The sequence below is a fragment of the Anser anser genome (genome assembly GCF_964211835.1).
Source record: "Anser anser genome assembly, chromosome: 4".
Classification (NCBI taxonomy): domain Eukaryota; kingdom Metazoa; phylum Chordata; class Aves; order Anseriformes; family Anatidae; genus Anser; species Anser anser.
Genome location: NC_139724.1, coordinates 20,098,859 through 20,113,284, shown reverse-complemented (window position 1 = coordinate 20,113,284; position 14,426 = coordinate 20,098,859). Strand labels below are relative to the sequence as shown.

Sequence of the window (14,426 nt, the reverse complement as noted above, 5' to 3'; positions counted from 1 at the left end):
CATATTATTTTTAGTGTGTTTTAATAAAGATAATTGCCCTAAAGGGAAAAAAGTACTAAACAGTGTTCGATGCAGTAATCACAAAAGATTTTTATCGTGGTATTTACCCACTGCCAAAATCACTGTGAACGGATTACTTTCAAAATCCCGAGAAGCATGAAGTCTTAGCAACCTTGGGTGAGCTGTAAAAATCTGACGTTCATTGAACCTTTGGCTAAATGGTGCCAAAGGAAGTATAAATCAAATACTTTGCTTAAAATGGCTCTTTAACAAAATCCCTCAGAGTTTGCTGAAGATGAATTAACAAGCAATTGGTTGTAGAGGGAATTCTCCGTAGATGGCAAGCTAATGAATTCTGACAGGTTGAATGGTGCAAGGATAATGGGCTGAGCTGTCCACTGACTGTAAAGCAGAAGCTGATTAAGGTTAAGACTTCAGGAAAACACCCCAACTAAACCGGATCAAAAAGAATGATTTAATTGATTTAGGGGTTGAATTGCAGTGGTTCTGCTTCTTTTCTAACCCAGATGTGTTATTTCAATTCAAACATTTGAAGTTTAACACTGATATCACGACTTGCTGCTACATAATTAGTGGTTGTTCTAATATTACCACTCACTCCTCTTTTCCAAATATGAAGGGTCACACATACAATTTATGTCATCATCTCAATAGCACCTTTGAAATAATTTCTGATTCAATTAGATATTGAGTTATGATTGTATAATTTGATAGAAAACTTTTTAAAAACATTGTGCCTACAATCAGACTTCAGGAAATGAATCACAGGATGGTTTGGGTTGGAAGGGACCTTAAAGACCACCTAGTTCCAACCCCCCTGCCACGGGTGGAGATGCCACCCACTAGACCAGGTTGGCCAGGGCCCCATGCTACTTGACCTTGAACACCTCCAGGGATGGGGCATCCACAACTTCTCTGGGCAACCTGTTCCAGTGCCTCACCACCCTCTGAGTAAAGAACTTCTTCCTAACATCCAATCGAAATCTCCCCTCTTTCAGTTTAAAACCATTCGCCCTTGCCCTATCATTATCTACACAAGTAAAGAGTCCCTCTCTATCCTTTTTATAAGAATCCTTTAAGTACTGAAAGGCTGCAATGAGGTCTCTCTGGAGCCTTCTCTTCTCCAGGCTGAACATCCCCAGCACTCTTAGCCTTCCTTCATAGGAGAGGTTCTCCAGCCCTCTTGGTCATGTTTGTGGCCCTCCTCTGGACCTGTTCCAACAGGCCCATGTCCTTCCTCTGCTGAGGCGTCAGAGCTGGATGGAGTACCCCAGGTGGGGTCTCACAAGAGTAGAACAGAGATGGAGAATCACCTTCCACAACAAAATAGCACTCCTGGAGATGCCAGGGATCAAACCCAGGCCCTCCTGCATTTAAAGCAGGCACTCTTCCACAGTGCTACACCCCTTGCCATTAGAAATGCCATGGGAAACAACACTTCCTGAAGAGAATGAGTAGTTACTGCACACATAGATGAAGAGTCAGTCTTTACTCCATAACTTTGTGCACAGCTGCAAGCAAGCAGATTCTGAAATACAGTAATGAATTGACCAGGGAGTTACTTTTTCAGGGTCACTTTGATGGAGCTGATCCTATGGTATGTAGGAAGAGACAGACTTCTTGAAATTCCTAGCACAGGTTCATATCCCACTAGAATTTGATGCTTCCAGTATGTTGAGAGCTATTAACACTTTATTCTGAAGGCATAAGAGACTAAAGTTGAAGGAAAATAAAGGTAGAACAGATCAAAATTTCCAACTAGAAACAAAGTCTCTATATATTTTAAGTTCCTAATCACTTTAAATTATTTGTCTTAAGGTCCTTTTCATGTGTCCCATTCAGAGTTCAAGTGGCACCATAATGTAGGAGATCATTTCTCAGCCACTGCAATCTGACAGGTAAAAAGATCTAACAGCAATCACTGTGGCTACATATTTCCCAAACTGAAAAATACAGATGGGAGATGTTTAGCCATTCTGGATAACTGCAACGTAGCTGCAATATTAGCTAAATAAACTGCAATATTATCTAAAAAGGCTTTCTGCTTCATGCAGGTGTTAATGGTAATCATTGGCAAAGCATACCTGTCAAGCAGATTTGATGTGACCATCCAACAGGTAATAACCCCATCTCTTTTCTGAAAAGAGATTATGTTCTCTTCTGAAAGTCATGCTCCTGAAAATTACAGGAGGAAAAAAATCTGCAAAAAATGCCACTTAGCTTAAAAGACACTATAAGGAAAGGAATCACTGGCACAAAACAGTGAAGCCATTTGTTTGCTGGAAATGGTCAAATTTGACTTTTGCAAACCTTCTATTTGCCTTTAGAAAACAAAAAAATCTATGGCTGATTAATAACATCAGTAAGAACTCTCATATGAAAAATACTCAAAGATGGAGCAAAACATATACTAACATCATGTAGAAAGATCATCTGGAATTTTTGAAACAAATAAACCTCAGAAAATTTAGCAATTATGGGTTCTTCTCAACTTTGATTGAGGTTGCTTTGCACAGCTTTGGCTTGTCAGTACTCAAAGAACAGCATCACAAACTTTATTTTGATGAAATGCAGCTGCCTCTATTAATATGACTTTTGTGACAACTCAAGCAGTTAAAGATAAGCCAAAGGGGAATTCAATGTGTTGGAACTGATTTTTATTTTAGATAAAAACTATGGATTTGAGTGACTGGAACATGGACATACTAGGCATGACGATACAGTGACAAAAGAAATCTTCCAGTTACCATTGCTAAAAACATGTGTCTAAGGAACTTCATTTTGAATAGCTTGTTTATCAGAAGAAGAATCATTTGAGCAGAAAGTGCCTTCAGCATTCGGATAGAAAATAAAATTTCTCTTCTTCTCAAGTGTAACTGGCAATGAAGCTAAATTTTTTTTCTTTCCCTAGATGTTTAATACACCAATCATGCTCTGCTTTTGTGGAGGTGTTGCAACAAGATGAAGACAAAACTATCTGAAGTAACCGAAGTATTTTGGGGACTTCTAAACTTGTGAGAGCATTTTGAGTTTCCTGGATATCTTCCACTCTCAAAAACATTTGACTTCTAAGTTCAGTGGAGACAGGAAAAAAGAAGGGAGACAAAAAAAATCTGTATAATGGCTTTTAGTTCCAAGCATTCCAACATTGACATTCACAGCTGAGCCCCAGATCTGCAGAGCATTTAAAAATAAGCCAGCTGCAGGGGTAAGTACTATATTCTGAGTGAGGCATCCACATCTTTAAAATGTAACATTTCACCATTTTCATGTTGAAATGGAACAGCACCAAAACCAAACCAAACAAAAAAACAACAACAAAAATCTGTCAAAAACAAACAAGCAAAAAGCAGCAGTGGAAACTTCATTTGGGTCCCCTGTGAGGTGACTATATTTGAAAGACAAAGGAACCTAACTTCAGAAAAGTCTTTGCCAAAGTGTGGGTAACACTTTCAAAGTTCCAGCTCTTGGTACATGCCTTTGCCTCTTCCATTTAGCACTGTCACGTGCATATCTTACTGTGGGTGATTCTTGTTTAGAGCTTGCAGCTCTAAACAAAGTTGTCTAGAGAACTGCTTGGCCAAATCTACTGTCCTTTCTGAAGCCTCTGCAATGATCTGAAGTATATTGAAAGTGTGTGAGGAGTTTAAAATTGCACGCTATGCAAATGCTTGAAATACTTCTAGAAGGGAGACCTATCTCCTGATAGATTCCAATCAATTTCTGTTTTGGCTTGAGTCAGCAGATGTCTTATTGTTTAAGAAAATATCATATCATTCTTATGTCTTGACCTTGAATTTCAATAGTCAAAGAACATTACACGGGTGTACAGGGGGTATGTAACATCAGCTACAGCTATCACAGCTGTAGAAGCTGAGAACACTTGCATCAGTTAAAGGTTTGCTTATTTAAGAGAGGTTAAGGAGGAAATGACCAAACTCTGCAAGTGGCACAGACACTCTGATGTCGACAAAATGTGGGCAAAATGTAACCAGAGGCTATCAATTCAGTATAAAAATTCAGCATAGCTGAATTCAATGGGGCAAATGACTGGATTTTCATCTGATAGATGAAATATGACACTGAATTGGAAAGAACAGACTAAGATACCTAGGCTGTTTGAGACTGGGTTTGAAGACAAATGTATTGGGAAATGTATTCTCACACACTGAGAGGGAAGAAAATAAGAATCTGCAGCCTAAGGTAATGCAGGTGTTAAAAAATGAAATGGCTGTTGTAAGGTGTGCTGCTCCAGGCAATATGAGATGTTGCATAACAAAGATATATACTTTACATAGTATGATATGCATAGTATGTATACATATGTATGTACACAAAACAGGCTTTCAGTCTGCCACATCTCTTACACAACTCTCATACAATTTATAGCTGTGACATCTGGAATGAATGACCAGCAGAGAATGAGAATACTGCTGTGATCAGACCTCAAATAATAAATAACCCAATGCATGAACCGAATTCCTAATTACTTGATTGCAATCCTGTTAATAAGGACCACATTTTTTTTGGGGTGTTTTTGCAATGCTTACTACATAGAAGCCCAGTCCGTGACAGGGGCAGTATAAATAAGCATGAAATTAGTAAATATTGTTCTTATTATTATATAATTTCATTTCTGTTGTCACAAACATGTCTCATTTTTTTCCTATGGTTTAGAAAGCATTTTTTCAAATTAGTAGATTAGATTCATGGAAATGAAAACGAGACTCATCCTTTACACTGGCTTCCCCCTTACACTGGTCATGATAGCTTCACTATTGAAACCACTGCACATCAGAGGGACTACCCCTATGCTTTTTAGGGAACCTCAGTTTAGAGTTTACAGCTCTATTAACAAACATCTGAGTCAGGCTAGCAGCTCGATTTGTGGTTCACTGTGTGACTTCAGCTTTGTTCTTTGTTAAGAATTCTCAGGATTTCTGATTTGCTGTTAGTTTTAAGAGAATATTTGGCTGCTAATCAGAGATTGATATTTTAATGCAAAAGAAGTTAATTCTGTGATGATTACTTTTAAGCCAAAGTCAGCAGAAAAACTCCAGAAGGTTTTGATGTCTGCAGTTTTTGTGGCAAGACCATAACTAGCAAGCATCACTAGCTGTTGCTGTAGTGATTTTAAAAAGCTATGCCATGCCCTTATTTTATGACTACTCTAGAGCTGTCAGTAGACTTTTCACACATACATAGTTACAGTTGACTGGTATTTCAACCTGCTTAAAAGGACAATTTTATTAGAAGTTTAAAAATTCATAAGCTAGAGGAGACAAATATCTTACTATAAATGCAGTCATTCTGATGCATCTGTTCAGAAATAACCTGCAGTCAGTCATCTGAATGTGGTCATTAGACATGCTGGTCTTACCAGAAAAGAGATAAAGCTGTATGTAAATAAGCAGCACTGTAGACTTTCCCACCAAGTACAGCAATGAGTTTTTTTTTTGGCTAAACTGAGGGGCTAATCATTGATTTCAAATATGTACATTTTAAAGTAATAGTAAGTTCCTTGGTATAAGCAGTCTTGGCAAGGAGAAGAATACAGCTTAAGGCTACCTCCTGCTTTCATTAGCATCCAGTACCTTCAGTAAAGTTTCTGATTTCAACAATATTGAAATACAGTGGAAGACATGACAACATTTATTTCACCTTGTAAAATAGAATTTAGGGCAAGCCTTGTAAGTAACCTCAAACTTCAGACACTGGAACAAGAAATGAGAGAAGATGCATTCTAGTGAATATTAGACATTATTTGAACTATCCTTTGAGACAAATAATGGAAATATCCAAAAGCTACTTTTATTGATGCTAGGCAATATAAGGCAAGGAAAGTAAATTAGACATTGTTTTTTGTTTTGCTTTTTTTTGGGGGGGGGGGGGGTTACCCTTAGGGAACCCAGGAGGTGGACTCGATCTTCATGGGTCCCTTCCAACTCAGCTTTTCTATGATTCTGTGGTTAAAGGGACTGACAGATCTAAAAGAATTCACATGAGCATTTGAACTTCGCTTCACTAGTGATTAACTGATATATTTCATTCAATGATCTCCATGATGTACCTAGATTAAAAGAGAAGTAAATGGAGATAAGATCTTTAAAGAACTGAAAGGTCCCCAGAGCTATTATGTCATTTTCTTAACTATTTCTAATCTTTTTTCTAGTCTCATGAACTATTAGCTTTTCCACTTAATAGTTGCCTCTCAAAATGCTATGCTTTGAAACAATTCCAGAAAAAGAAACCCAACCTATTCTATTGTTTATCTTCATTGTATCATCTCATCCAAAAACAGCTGTGCAAACTTACGCAGGAAATTACCTCAGTACATGATCATGAAAGAACATCTAATTACACAGTTCATTTTCTTTCAAGCCAGTTTTTTGAAGGATTATTGGACATATGTTATCTGAACAACTTTTGTGAACAAATGGCATTTACAAGGAAGGTTATTTGAAGAAAATCTCAAGTGCTTTGTTTTGAAGTTATCATTCTTGCAACATATGAGGTACATTTTCAGAATTTTACAGGCTACACAAAAATAATTCAAAAAATGTGCAGGAAGATCAAGACGATCGTACACTGACAGACTCAAAGACCACTCACAAAAAAGCAGGGAGACTATCAATTTTGAAAGTCAGAAATGAATATATATATCTACTGAATATATACACAACAATCCATACAAACAAGTCTCTGTACAGACACAGGATTTGAAGTAACAGGCCACAAATGTGAAAAACAAAATCACAATTTGCCACGTTCAGAATAAGTGACTCACCCAAAAGATAAATTCATAAATTTCTGCCTCAACTCTAGAGTGCTACAGAATAAAAAGTCACATATGATGCTTGGAGTTCAGAGAGACTTAGTATTCTACAGTGTATTTAGGGAATGTATTTCTCAAGCTTTATAAAGGGACTGAAGCTAATATATTGTATTATTTTACATACTCATTTAACAGAGACAACAGTTCTCCCTCAGATAAAGTAGTCTGACATTATGCATATCATATATGTAATGTTTCCACATACTGTATGTGAATATTTCATAGTATGTGGATCAAAAAAGCCCAAAGTGAGATGACCTTAGTGGAACCAACAGTCTAGAATAAGGAAAATTCTTAATACTTTTTCTTGCACAGTTCTACAATGCCACCGAAGCTGAAAAGCTTCCTTTTTGCAAAGCCCAAATATGCTAAACTAAGCATGTTCTGCACAAATGCATCCATCACTGATATCAATCCAACTGTGCAGTGTCTGAAATTCTTTGAGGGGCTAAGGGCATTCAAAAGCATAGTACATCTGTAATGATTCATATTGTCCTTTAAAATACGTAAGTTTCAGAACTACTGCTGCTTAAAGGAATTTATGGGATATCAGGCAAAAAAACAGTTTAGACCCAAACAGCAGCTGGCTGTATAAGTCATTGGTAACAGAGGAAACCTGTGATATTTACAATTTGATTCACAAAACTAACAAATGGGAATTTAACGTGCCTATGTGTTGCAGGTTCAAAATTATTCCACCATTTGCTCCACTGTGACTAATTTCAAGACTCATATTAATCGCTTTTTCCTACAGCCCCTCCTCTCAGAACAGTGCCAGGACACCATGAAAACTTGAAGGCAAAGCTGAGTCATTAAAATAAGTAATCTGTCTGGACAATTAACAAAGCATTAGGTGCTGCTTTAAACAGCTTAGCTTAAGCAGATTTGTTTCAGGACTATAATCCAAACAAGAACTTGAAAAAGCAAGAAGCAAAGAACACTGAACAGTAAGTCTTTAAGAAACTTGTGGAGTAATACTGTATTTAAGATAGTTCAAATTTATTTCTTTTTATATACCATAAAATTATATTTTGATTTTCTTTGACTGAAGTTATGTTCTTGCTGCACTTTTTCAGATATTATTTATTAATTGAAATGCTATCAAGCTTATCTATTTAGAAAAGAGTTCTCTGAATAGCTGAACATTCCTGGTATTTCATAGTGATTTCTAAACTGAAAGGATTTGATTTAGAGGCAGAATAAATGAAGTGCTAAACTGTAGTTTTAAAGTTGTTCCCTAACTGTAGCTAAGGTTTAAAATGATGTAGTGTTTGATGTGGAAAATGTAGGAAAAGATATCTAGGGACTGCAAAAAGCAATAGAAGCCAATGGATTTAGCTATTTTCTACACTGAGTACTTGAAAACCATGACATAAGTAGACAAGCAAGATATATGAGGGAGTCTAGAGAAATGTAATGAATTATAAGCTTTGACTAGGAATAAACATGAAAGGAATGACATGACAGATAGAAGGACCAAATAAGAAAACAGTGCTAAGGGCAAAAGTCCAGAGAACAAGAAATATAGGTCACATGTCCACACATGCTCAGAAATTTACTATTCAACATATTGACACAGACTGTGAAAGACAAAGGTCATTTCTGAACTTTGAAGATGGATACGGAATCAATGAAGTCTACAGAGAATTGGAAAGATGGTTCTGGAAAACAATAAGAAAAGGGCAACTGATGCCCTTTTGATAGAACTTCAATAGAATATTTTTTAAGTCTGATCTTCTGAAGGAACACGAATAAAACATTGGAGAGCTTGCTGCCATTTGTTGTTGAAGAGATGGAAAACAACCTAAAGCTGGTCAAAAACTCCAAATAAAGGCTAAGAAAGTGACAAAATCTGCGTCCAGTTGCATTTATTGTTCAGTACATTAGAGCACACTCGATAATGTGCAGTTTTGTTTTAGGTACAACATGCAAAACATTTCAGTATCCTTGTCGGATAGGGAAGATTCCCTTAATACTGTGATCTAAAATGGTTGGAGTGCTGCAACAGAAGCCTGGTGGAATCAAGACACCTTGAACAAAAAAGCAGGTCCTTCAGAAAGCCTCCTTATGACAAGGATCGTGATGGGCTGTAGCACCATGCATATTCAGTCACAGAGGTAGCCCTGAAGTAGCCATACTGTTCTGCATGGTGGCTGAGAACTCCAAATTGGAGCTAAATCTAAAGTTGAATAATTATTATAACCAGTAAATTAATTTCAGAGCAAGTGAGTCATGCTACTTATCAAAGTTAGGGTACTTATCAAACAACACCAGCTGCAAAAAAATCAACCCAAAATGTTCTGTGCTCTCAAAGGTCCAATTTCTCTTCTAGGAAGCAAGAGGAATCAAAAACAACGTGAGAAAATGACAGAAAAGCACTATTTTGATGCTGCTAGCTGAACGATGCTCTGTGAACTAAAACCACCTTAAACAACTGCAAGTTTGCAGTGATGCCCCTTCTATCCACTGTGAGTACTTCAATCACTGGGGGGGTGTGGAGTTATAATCCTGAGAACCATCTTCTTTAGGAGGACAGACACCAGCCCAAAGTAACCACAAAGTTACACATGCAAAGAGTCATAGCTAACTTCTAATAACTCTCCAGAGTTAAACCTTTGAGTGAAGGTTGGGTTTAGGCTTATTGCTTAATTATTGCCCTGCTACAATTGACATTAACTTTTCAAGTTATACTACTTTCCTTCTTTCCTTACTTGTCATGTCATCTGTCTTCCTAACTCAGTAACATCTTAGTTTTTGAATACAGAAGGTATTCTTTCAGTTTACAGATAGGTAATCATTAGATGGTTATTTCTAGTAACATTCTGATGTGCTAAAAATATCTTTTTTAGTATTTCTACAAGTAGTTGGTCACATACTACATTTCTACTTCTCATATAGATATGTAGAAATGCTACCACAATAAATTCTTAGTCATATCAATACATCTTCAGAATGGATTTCAGCTTAACTTAAGCATATACTGATGCTGCCATACAGTGTTACTACTGGAAATTTTGTTTCTTTGGTTTGAGTATACAAAAACGTGACATGAGAAAATTCATGATTTGGAGATTTGTTTGCAAGGCAAACAAGTTTCTCGTTTTTGAGTAAAGTAGGCAAACATTGAATTGTTGACCATTCCTTGTGATGAGTAGACAAAATGTAGAAAGTGTGACTCATCTTTGTGAGACCTGAATCTGATCTGAAGTTCTCTGAATAAATATGGATACAGAAGATAACGTGAATCTGAATATAAGCAGATCTTAGAAATCAGTTCACTGCTTTGATGATAGTCTATGAAGTTATCTTTGCACAAGAAAGAAGTGCTCAGGCAGCCTGCTGCTAGTCAGCATGCTGGTAGCAAAGCTCTGCCACTGTAAAAGCTTGAGGAAAGTATAGGGAAGACCTGCTCTAAAAGCTTACAGTGATGGGGTGGGTTACTGCTGTGACAATTGGGATACCCCAGTACAGACACTACCAACAAGCAGACTGCAAATTGTCTCCACTGGGATGGTTTCACTTAGCTTATTTGCCTTTTTTATGCATTCGTACCCCTGCACTTACATGTGTCAGAGTTAGCCATATCTTCAGGGCATGATCTAGATAGTGATCACTGCAGCAGTATTAACAGGGTGCAAGTGCAAGCTTCGCACAACTGTATTAGATTGTCATGAAGTATTCATTAGAAATTCTTACCAGGAATAATTACAAAGGAAGTACTCAACACCCTTTTAGAGTGCTAATATTCCTAAGTGCAAGCATACAATGAACAGAAGCAACACAAATTCCTAGGTGCATCCAAAAATAACAGAACAAAAGTGGGTATGCTAGGCAGACAAAATGCTGTTGAGGAGGGCATCTATGAACAAGATATTTATACCACACAAACAAGGAAACCCAAAGCAGGTTTCCAGCAACCAAATTGTTCATAATTGACATTATCAGGCACTGCAGAAATTCCTTGTAGCAGAGTACACTGAATGGGCAAGAGAAAAAGGTACAAGAAAAAATGCTGAGAAAAAACAGAAGTAAACAGTTTTCTAGGAGAAACTACAAAAAAATCCTCAATTATTTACCCAATTAATTCAAGACATGTTTGAAAACCTTTGCTGCAAGGAAGTAGAAGAAAATATGACTGCACTTTGAGCTCTACTTTAGGTATTTAACTAAAACTAATTTTAAACAAATTTGCTTTTAAGACAAATTTGGTTCTGTCTTCTGTATACAGAGACAAAAATCCAGTGTACCCTGACAGATGGAGATCACCGTGTTAACTATTATCCATAATGGTTACATGCAGAATAGTTAGAATAAACTTGGCTAGTGAAAACTGTATTCAAGTAGCACTCAGCAATATAAAAATCCCCGTGGGATCCATTTCAGTAAGCATGAATTACAGAAACATTGAAATTGTTCTAATTTATACCATTTATAGCCACCACCTGTGTCTAGGTGAAGGAAAGAAAGGAAAACAGTGCTGTCTTCCTGTCAGACATGCTGAATATTAACCTCCTGTATATGAGAGATCCTTATTTGTAGAGACAGTGTATATATTCACAAGCAATAAACATAAATGAGTTATATGCCGGGGATACTACAGCACTAGAAAAAGGAAAATGAAGACATAATTTCTGTAAAAAAAATACAAATAATTAGAGGAAATGCTGCTAAATACATTTATTTCTGCAAATGCATGAAACAAGTATACCATGAAATGGAACTATCTTTTGTACAAGTACCTTGTGCAGCATGGTAAAGAACCATAGGTCTTACTTAAGCTTTATATAAAAGTAATTCTATACATACCCAGTAGAAAAAGCCAATCCCAAGAAAATTATTAGCAACAGATGCTGAAACATGCTTCAGCATCAGGAAGGGAGAAAAAGGTGGGTTTATGATGCACTGCAGAGGTTCTCAACAGTGGGGTTCCTTAAGTTAGAAGGAAAGGAAAGGGGAGAACTGAAAAGGTAGTGGTTAGAGATAGTCACATTGATAAGAAACTTCCAAAGGAATATCAAATATTGATGTAAACAGCAACAGACCCACCAATCTGTACAATAAGGCAACAACGCCCAAATTTTAAAATGTATTCTGCTTAATGAATGTGTTAAAGAATGAGTATTTAGAAAGCAGGGGACAAAACAGCATCAAGGATAAAATGATGTGATCTGACCGACAACTCTAGTACAAGCAAACTGTCCTTGACCTCAGTAACAAAATCCATTTGAGGAAAATAGGAGAGTACAGTATTGTGGTAGTAGATGGCCTTTTGTGTTCTTTATTCCCAGAGGGCTTCTTGAAGTACCAATTATCAGACTCCATAGCCTGCATACCAACTATACATGAAATTGCAACTGGCTTCACATCATGCACCCACATCAGGCTATACAAAAGTCAGGCACTTAAGAGTACAGTGACCCTGATTTGTAATCACCTTTATCACAAGGAAATTGGCAACCAACCAAAAATCCCCTTCTGATCCCATGGTTCTTAAAACATTTAACGAATCTCTGTATTAAGAATTTTGCTAGAGAACATACCTAAAGTTAACATTTAAAAAAATTTAAAGGTAGTCAGCTTACCACAGAGAACAGAGGTGAACATGCATCTTCAGCTTTGGTTTGATGCCAGGTATAGGAAGGGAAGTTATGTAAAAGACTTCACTGCTTACAGCACTTCAGGTTTAAGACTTAGCAGTATTGCAGCCTTCTTATCCCTTGGCAAGTATTGCAGCCAAAGTAGTGAGAGGAGGCCGGTAAGGACCATGGTAAGAGGTTTGCTAGTTGATTTCAGTACAACAAGCATTTTGCTTTTAGGGAAGGTATATTCTGGAGATGAGGCGCATGCCTGGGGGCAGTGCTCTCAAACAGAAGGGGAAAGGTTATTTTGCCAAGAGAAATAAAATTTGATATTTGACTTGGGCTAGAAAGTTAAAGAGCCAAGAGCTGTTTTTCTCACCCTTTATTACTGGAAGAGATGTTAAATATTAAGCACAGTACATTTAGTAAGCATGATACATTTACACAAAAAAACATTTCAGGTATTGACAGCACCCTTCTTGCAAGGGAATAAAAAAAGCTATAACTTAAGGTGAGGACTGACTGAAAGAATTTATATGAATGTCTAGTACACCTAGAATTTGGACTTCATAGTCTAGAAGTTCCCTTTTAATCCTTGTTCTAAGGGAGAACTGATTCAATAACCTAAATTTGGGAAAGGTTTGGAGATTTAATATGGCACAGAAATGAGGAAGAACTTTAATCTTGTAACAAATTAAAATTATGCAAACCTGCATGTTAGATAAATACTCAAACTACAGAAGGCAGACTCAGAATTATACAGCCAGAGATATCTGGAGACAATTAGTAATTATTTACATTAAAAGACAACATATGAATGCAAAATACACAAACCATTAATAAAAAATGATTTTATTTATAGGCCATCAGTTCTTCATCCAAAATGAAATAAAGCACTGAAACATCCAGTTCATTCACATATATGGAGACATTAGTTCTTCATAAAATGTACCTCCCAGATTTTCAACAATATGCAGTCCTTCAAGATAACTTCAAAATAAGTCTGTGGATGCTGTTACTCAAGAAAAAAATTATTCTCCTTCAGCACTCATAGAAAAGGCATTAATTCTTCACAAGTGGCTTTGTGATACTAATAAAGTGAGGGAAATTCATGCAAAAAGGTACCTTTCTTTCAAGGCCTCTAAAATGAAGTTGTCCATACCATGCCTGTATTGAGCTAAGAGCACTTTCATACCCAAGAATGAAATCCCTTCTTTGCTCCCCAACACAGGAAGAACAGGTCCTTAAGAATCAAGGCTAAGGAGCAGAAAACTCATCACTGAATCTGGTGAAGAGGTATACATCAAATGAAATCCATAGCTACTGATATGGGGAGAAAGATCATGATGCTTCCTCCAGCAGATATCATTGCACGCTTCTAGAACTTCTCTGGGCTGTGACTGGATACCAATTTTCAAGGATAATCCCTGTACTTGTGCCCATTCGTGCCTTTGGCCAATGGCTACAGAATTGGCCGTCTTCTCTAGGCAACTAACATAGTACTGACTGTTGCACTAAGCTGATACTCAGGTTCAGCCGAAGTGGCCTAACAAAAGCAATGTCATCACTTGACCTCACAATACCAAGCTACAAGGGAGGAGCTGACCACTGTCAGCACAGGGGCAGGGTGCCTCTGCTTGGTAGCCTCTCCTTCAAAGAGAATTAGTTTTGCTAGCCTTGTATCTGCACATCAAAAAACAAAGTTAAGGTGATAAGACAGAGCTTATATTTCAGCATCACACTGGAGGAAAATGATCCATGTGAAGTGTACATCATGCAGAATGGGGTTTCTGTAGGCCTAAATGGAAAGGTATATATCCTTCCCAAACAACACAAAGGTAGCTAAAAGGCTGTCTAAGGGTGTAGACAAAAATAGAAGCCATCCACATACCTTTCCCACTATTTAGCATTTGAATTGAAAATTTCAATACTTGCTTATGCACAGCAGGGTTTGATATTATTCTGTTTTAGACATGGGACCTTAGGAGTCA

At 37.1% G+C, this 14,426-nt stretch overlaps 1 protein-coding gene across 9 annotated transcripts in view; it reads right to left on the bottom strand.

The window, feature by feature from the left end:
* MTNR1A (melatonin receptor 1A) overlaps positions 1-14,426 on the bottom strand; it is a 47,622-nt gene that overhangs the window by 26,750 nt on the left and 6,446 nt on the right. The window lies entirely within an intron of this gene.